This window comes from Plecotus auritus (genome assembly GCF_963455305.1).
Source record: "Plecotus auritus genome assembly, chromosome: 3".
In the NCBI taxonomy this organism is placed as follows: Eukaryota; Metazoa; Chordata; class Mammalia; order Chiroptera; family Vespertilionidae; genus Plecotus; species Plecotus auritus.
The window spans coordinates 75,092,707-75,100,379 of NC_137772.1; positions in this window are offsets into that span (position 1 = coordinate 75,092,707).

Genomic DNA, 7,673 nt, shown 5'->3' on the forward strand with positions numbered 1-7,673 from the left:
CAATATAAAATAAAAAATAAATATTTTGAAATTAAATTTTCAATTTAAATAATTATGAGATTATTTTTATACTGACAATATAAAATATCAATATTTCTATAAATTTATTTGCATTTGTATGTGAAAATTATGGTTGACGTTTAAAAATCTGGGTTGTGCATGTATCCTACTACAATCTGCATCAGATATTCATATCACAAAATTTTGGTAATTTATATGGCATTTTTCTCAGCAAAGCTTAATGTAGTTTAGTTGCAATGTAAAATCTATTAAAATATGTGTTAATATTAACAAACTAGCTCTCAATTTTTAAAATTGCTTTCTTCCAAAGGTTGCAAGGAATTATTTATTGTATGTCCACCTCTAATATCCATGACTTAGAGAAATTCTTACGTTAGTACTTGTGCATAGATGTGGTTTTTGCTACTGGAAATCCCCTTAATATTTAAGAAATGTCATTAGATACACAGGATTAAACAGAGCATTCATGACCTAAAAATTCAACTATTTTGGTCAGCTTACTGAAAAAGTCCTTAATATGAGGTATTTGGATTCTTATAGTGAGTAGAACACATAATCAAAAATGAATACTATCTTCCTCTCTAAACAGGGAAGAGTGATGAAGAAACACTGGTAATTACTTTATGCAAACAAGTTATCATAATCTGAAATTTGGGCATACTAATTATCTTTTTGCTATGTTTTTTAAGGATTGGGGGAAAAAGGTATTTATGAGAAACTCCGGTATAATTTTCTAGCCTTTAAGAGTTGCTCAATAAAGATTTTTCTAATACTATTTCATTGTATACATAAACTACATTTTTTTTTTGTTTCACAGAATTCTATTTGTATGGGTACTCATAATAATTGTGGATCTCAAAATAACAACAACAGCAAAAACAAACCAACAAAAATGCATAGCCATTTATATCTTCCAAAAAATTTGAGAGAGGTTGAAGTAAATATGAAATATTTGTTAACAGTAGGATTTAAAAAGCCTTTATGTATTTTTTAACTTTTTAAAAATATATTTTTATTGATTTCAGAGAAGAAGGGAGAGGGAGAGAGAAACATCAATGATGAGAGAGAATCATTGATCTCCTGCCTCCTGCACACTCCACAACCCAGAAATGTGCCCTGACTGGGAACCAAACTGTGACCTCCTGGTTCATGGGTAGACACTCATCCAGTGAGCCACACTGTCTGGTCCCTTTATTTTAAAGTGATGGAGTGAAATTGGGGGGATGGAAGAGATTAATCAAAGAACTTATATGCATCTATGCATAATCCATGGACACAGACAATAGTGGGGTGGAGACCTGGGGAGGGGAGAGGGAGGGGTTAATGGGGAAGAGGAAGGGAGATAGCTGTAACACTTTCAACAATAAAGATACGTTTAAAAAAAGAAATATCTTCCTAATAAATAAAAAATACAACTTTATCTGAAGAGTTGCATGTAACTAGAAACTTTCAGAATATACTTTGGAAGGAAGTTCTTCAAACATATTCCACATCCAGTATTAAAATTCTGACCCAACTTTCCCAAACCTGCTTTATCCACGGTCATCTTCATCTCAGACAGCAGCAAGTCCATCTTCTAATTTCTTAGAAAAAGCAAACAAACAAATTGCTTGGTATTTTTCTTTTTTCTTTCTCTTTCCCACTGCTTGTGTTTGTCCTAAAATCCTGTAGTACCTATTTTCAAACGAAGCCTGAATGTGACCATTGGTCAGCTTCTCCAGTGTGACAGCCTGTCTAGACACTATCATCTCCAGCGAGCTTGATTATCGAAGTAGCCTCCTAATCAGTGCACTAGCCCTGATTATTCCAATAGTCTGGAATATTGCAGAACCCTCCTTATTATTGCAGTAGCCCCTAATTATTGCAACAGCCCCTCATTACTGCAGTAGCTTCTTGCTTGTTGGAGTAGCCCATGATTATTTCAGTGGTCTTTTGATTATTGCAGTGGTCCCTAATTATTGCAGCTTTCCACATTATTGCAGTAGCGCCTCATTAATGTGTCAAAGTAGTAGCCTTCTGGTTATTGCAGAAGTTCCTCATTATTATAGTAGCCTCCTAACTGCTCTCCTTTTTTTTCCAAGCATTGCTCCTCTTTAATCTCTCTTGTACATTACAGTCAGCATGATCCTGTTAAACCTTAGGTCAGACCACATTACTGCTTTGTTGAAAATCCTCCAGTGCCTTCCATTTCACAGGTAATAAAAGCCAAAGGATGTAGCATGCCCCGCAGATTCCGCCACTGTTCAGAAGTAAAGTCTCATGTTTTCATATTCTGCTGTAGCCACACTGGCTTCCTCTGTTTGCCTCAAGCATGATAAGAATGCTATGGGCCTTAGTTCTTGCTCATATATTAGCTCCTATGTAAGTCATTTACTGTCTTAACTTTTGCCTTCTGTTCTCAATGTCTTGTTGTCAATGAGATTTGCCAGGCAGACCACTGTTTAAAAATGCAGCCCTTTCTCAACACTCCCTATCTTCCTGCCCTCTTTTATTTATTAGTGCTTAATATATATTATCTTCTGTCATACTACAAGTTTTTTTATTTTATTTATTTTATTTATTGTATTTGTTTGTTTCTCTCTAACCCTAAATTATGCAAGCTCCATAAAGGTATGTATGGCTCTTACCAGTTTTCTTCCGTGTTAGATTCAGTTCTTTAGATTCTAAAATATAAAGAAAACACTCAAATATGGAATTCAAGTGGAAACATAGTAAATATGTGATGAATGAATTAATCTCAGTGTGAATGATTAAAGGCTCAACTACAGAAAAGAGGGAAACGTATCTGCTTCACATCACGGCCAGGAACCTTCAAAGGATGCCAAACTTGTTGTCATCAAGCCCATTCTGGAATGACTCTATGAACCTGTAACAACCAATCCAAGGCTGATCCCAGATTATTCTGTAAAAATATTACCTTTCTTAACTCTCCCACCTTTGATATTTTAACTTGATGACTGAGACTATGAGAATTCTACTGTGGGAGAGGACAGGGTTTCTCTGCTTGTGAGGAAGTACTTGTGAGAAGGGGAGGGTAATACATTCTAAAGCTCTAAAACCTGGGCATTCTCTCTGGATCAATGTTGGGATTTCCCACAGGCAGGTATGCATATATATATATATATATATATATATATATATATATACACACACACACACACACACACACACACACATACATACATACATACACACGCGCACACACACACACACACTACAGGCCTGGTACACGAAATTCGTGCACGTGGGAGGGAGTGTCCCTCAGCCCAGCCTGCACCCTCTCCAATCTGGAACCCCTTAAAGGATGTCCGACTGCCCGTTTAAGCCCGATCCCACCGGGATCGGGCTTAAACGGGCAGTCGGACATCCCTCTCACAATCAAGGACTGCTGGCTCCCAACTGCTCGCCTGCCTGCCTTCCTGATTGCTCCTAAACTGCTTCTGCCTGCCAGCCTGATCACCCCCTAACCACTCCCCTGCCAGCCTGATTGATGCCTAACTGCTCCCCTGCCAGCCTGGTCACCCCTAACTGCCCTCCCCTGCAGGCCTGGTCACCCCTAACTGCCCTCCCCTGCAGGCCTGGTTCTCCCCAACTGCTCTCCCCTGCAGGCCTGGGTCCCTCCCAACTGCCTTTCCCTGCAGGCCTGGTCCCCCCCAACTTCCCTCCTCTGCCGGCTTGGTCACCAATAACTGCCCACCCCTACAGGCTTGATTTCCCCCAACTGCCCTCCCTTGCAGGTCTGGTCCCTCCCAACTGCTCTCCCTTGCAGGCCATCTTGTGGTGGCCATCTTCTGTCCACATGGCGGCAGGATCTTTGACCACATGGGGGCAGCCATCTTGTGTGTTGGAGTGATGGTCAATCTGCATATTACTCTTTTATTAGATAGGATAGAGGCCTGGTGCATGGGTGGGGGCCAGCTGGTTTGCCCTGAAGGGTGTCCCAGATCAGGGTGGGGGTTCCCTTGGGGCATGGGGCGGCCTGGGCAAGGGGCCTGTGGTGATTTGCAGCCCGGCCACGCCCCCTGGCAACCCAAGCGGAGGCCCTGGTATCTGGGGTTTATTTATCTTCTACAATTGAAACTTTGTAGCCTGGAGCGGAGCCAAGCCTTCTGCTTGCTCTGTGGTAGCAGCCATTTCTATTGGGATTTATGTATCTTCTATAATTGAAACTTTGTAGCCTTAAGCGGAGGCCTGGGCCGGCCAGGGTGTGCGGAAAGCTTGGCTTCCTCCATCGCCGGGGGCAACCCTAGCCTCCTGCTCTTTCCAGCTCCATGGCTGCCGCCATTTCTGTTGGGGTTTATGTATCTTCTATCATTGAAACTTTGTAGCCTTGAGTGGAGGCCTAGGCTGGCAAGGGCAGGCGGAAAGCTTGGCTTCCTCCATTGCCGGGGAAACCCAAGCCTCCCTCCTGCTCTCCGTGGCCATAGCCATCTTGGTAGGGTTTATTTGCATATTTGCTCCTGATTGGCTGGTTGGCATGGCTTGTGGGCATAGCTGGTGGGTGTAGTGGAGTGATGGTTAATTTGCATATTACTCTTTTATTATATAGGATCCTATCTGCCCTCCTAACTGCCCTTTCTTGCCGCCTCAGGCCTCCACTCAAGGCTACAAAGTTTCAATGATAGAAGATACATAAACCCCAACAGAAATGGCGGCAGCCATGGAGCTGGAGAAAGCAGGAGGCTAGGGTTGTCCCTGGTGATGGAGGAAGCCAAGCTTCTGCAGCCCTGGCCTGCTTTGGCCTCTGCTTAAGGCTACAACGTTTCAATTATAGAAGATACATAAAACCCAATAGAAATGGCTGCCTCCACGTTTCAAGCAGAGGGCTTGGCTCTGCTCCAGGCTACAAAGCTTCAATTGTAGAAGATAAATAAACCCCAGATATCAGGGCCTCCGCTTGGGTCGCCGGGAGGCGTGGCCAGCCTGCAAACCCACCATAGGCCCCTTGCCCAGGCAGCCCCATGCCCCAAGGGAACCCCCACCCTGATCTGGGACACCCTTCAGGGCAAACCAGCTGGCCCCCACTCGTGCACCAGGCCTCTATCCTATCTAATAAAAGAGTAATATGCAGATTGACCATTGTTCCAACACACAATATTGCTGCCCCCATGTGGTCAAAGATCCTGCCCCATGTGGACTCAAGATGGCCAGCAGGGGAAGGCAGTTAGGGGTGAACAGGCCTGTAGGGGAAGGCAGTTAGGAGCAAACAGGCTTGCAGGGGAGCAGTTAGGCATCAATCAGGCTGGCAGGGGAATGGTTAGGGGGTGATCAGGCTGGCATGCAGAAGCAGTTAGGGGCAATCGGGAAGGCAAGCAGGCGAGCAGTTGGGTGCCAGCAGTCCTGTATTGTGAGAGGGATGTCCCAGATTGGAGAGGGTGCAGGCTGGGCTGAGGGACACCTCCTCCCCCATGCACGAATTTCGTGCACCGGGCCTCTAGTGTGTGTGTGTGTGTGTGTGTGTGTGTGTGTGTGTGTGTGTATTTCAGAGAGGAAGAGAGAGAGATAGAAACATCTATGAGGAGAGAGAAACATCTCAACCTGGGCATGTGCCCCAAGTGGGAATAGAACTATGACCTCCTGGCTCTTAGGTAGATGCTCAACCACTGAGCCACGCCGGCTGGGCAGGCAGGTACACATTTTCAATGTGGCAGTTTGCAAATGATCTGGTCTAGGAAATTCCCAGGTTTGAAAACAGAGAAGTTAGAAACCATGATGAAATAGTGAGGATAGCTTTTCTTTGTATTATTGGTATTGTAATGTGAGAAGCAGCTTCAATGTCTCCTACATTCGAATTCCTTTTGGTAAATCCAATTCTTCTATCTGATAGCACAGAGCCTTTGGAAACACAATAGTGAGTTACTGAAGGAATATCTGCACCTCAAATAATGCAGAAGGATTCAGCTCCTGTCCAATGAGACCACCCACCAGGATTCTCAACAAATCCATGCACTGGGCATTTAGTAGAGATAAGAAAAAGGTATGTAACATATATATATATATATATATATATATATATATATATATATATATTTGGTACAAATACTAAATCACTAGTTAAAATGAGTTAAAATGGTTGTCATTGCAATTGTTCATCATGATAAATATTCATCCTTTTCCCATTTACTTAGATAATTTAAAATTTGTTAGATAATTTTTTCTTATTGAAAATTACAGTGTCACTTCATATTCTTATATGCCCCTTGGCTGATGATTTTTTAAAAAAGAAATCAAAATAAACAGGAAGCTATCACATCTATAGACATATAATACAAATGTGCAAAATGGGAAGGTTCATCTTAGTTTTTAATTTCTTGGATGATGCAGATTTATGCTACTTGACATAATTCACTTTAATTTTCATACCAGTTTTGTGGTTAGAATTAGTGTCCTCTAATCATTGCTTATTGATTCAACATCTTATCCAGCCTTTGACATCTGATATACAAAGCAATCAAGTTTCACTACCTGAAAGTTTTTCTGCAATCAAGTTTCACTACCTGAAAGTTTTTCTGCAATCAAGTTTCACTACCTGAAAGTTTTTCTGAAAGTCTCCACCATTATGGAGGAAACAAATTAATAAACTACTTTTGGATAAGCATATCTAAGTTGAGTTTTGTGACCTTAGCCATTTTAATTCTTATATATTCTCCCTCTTTTGCTATATCTCAAGAATAAACAGAAGATAGAACAGAATGTTAAAAATCCCATGACTTATATTTAAAAGATGGGAGAAATGGTGATTCAATTGAAATGGCTGTTAAAGAGTGAGCACAAAAAAAAAAAAAGAGAGAGGGAGAGAGAGAGAGAGAGAGAGAGAGAGAGAGAGAGAAGGAAAAAAAAAAGAAGCCCACATCATTTTCTTTTAATTAGCTGTATTAACCATACTATTACTTAGGAGTAATTTCATTCATTTTCTTTTTATGGGCATGAAAATCAAATTAGCTATCTAAATAGCTAATACATAAAGTGAATTAAATTTTAAGATTATGAGTTTTACTTAGAGGTATTTGAATCTGTTGTTTTTATAGCTTAGTGTTACTTTTTAATAGTATAAAAGATAGCAAATTTGTGAAATGTCAATTAATATTTAATACTCACAATATATTTGATTTTGCTTACTAGTCAAGACAATTACTGTTTATTTAATTTTTAAATTCAGCATTTTAAACAACTTAAAATATTTAGAAAATTAATACAAGTTTGACTCCTTTGTAAGATTAATATATGTTTTCTTCTCAGGTGCTTGCAATATCAATAAAGGAAAAACATAGTAGTAATTTTTTAGTGTTTCTCTAATTTGCATATTTTGTCAATTCTAGATGCTTTTTACCAGTATAGAGGAAATTGGTATAATATTATTTTAGTGTTTGAATAAAATTCTAGATATTTTAGTTTGACTCTCTTTTTAACAGATTAGAAAATTGACACAGACAGAAAGTGATTTGACAAACTTGCACAGTAAGTTAAAGAAAACTTGATAACTCATATAGAAATGTGAAAGTAATTTGACTTGGGAAATAAAGGATTCAAATAATAAATATTTAAATAAGTACATCCTATTTTTGGGATACATCTCATGCATTTTATGTCATTCTATGTGTTACACATGTACTCACTCAATTCTCACATTAATTTTCACTTAAGAAAAAGTT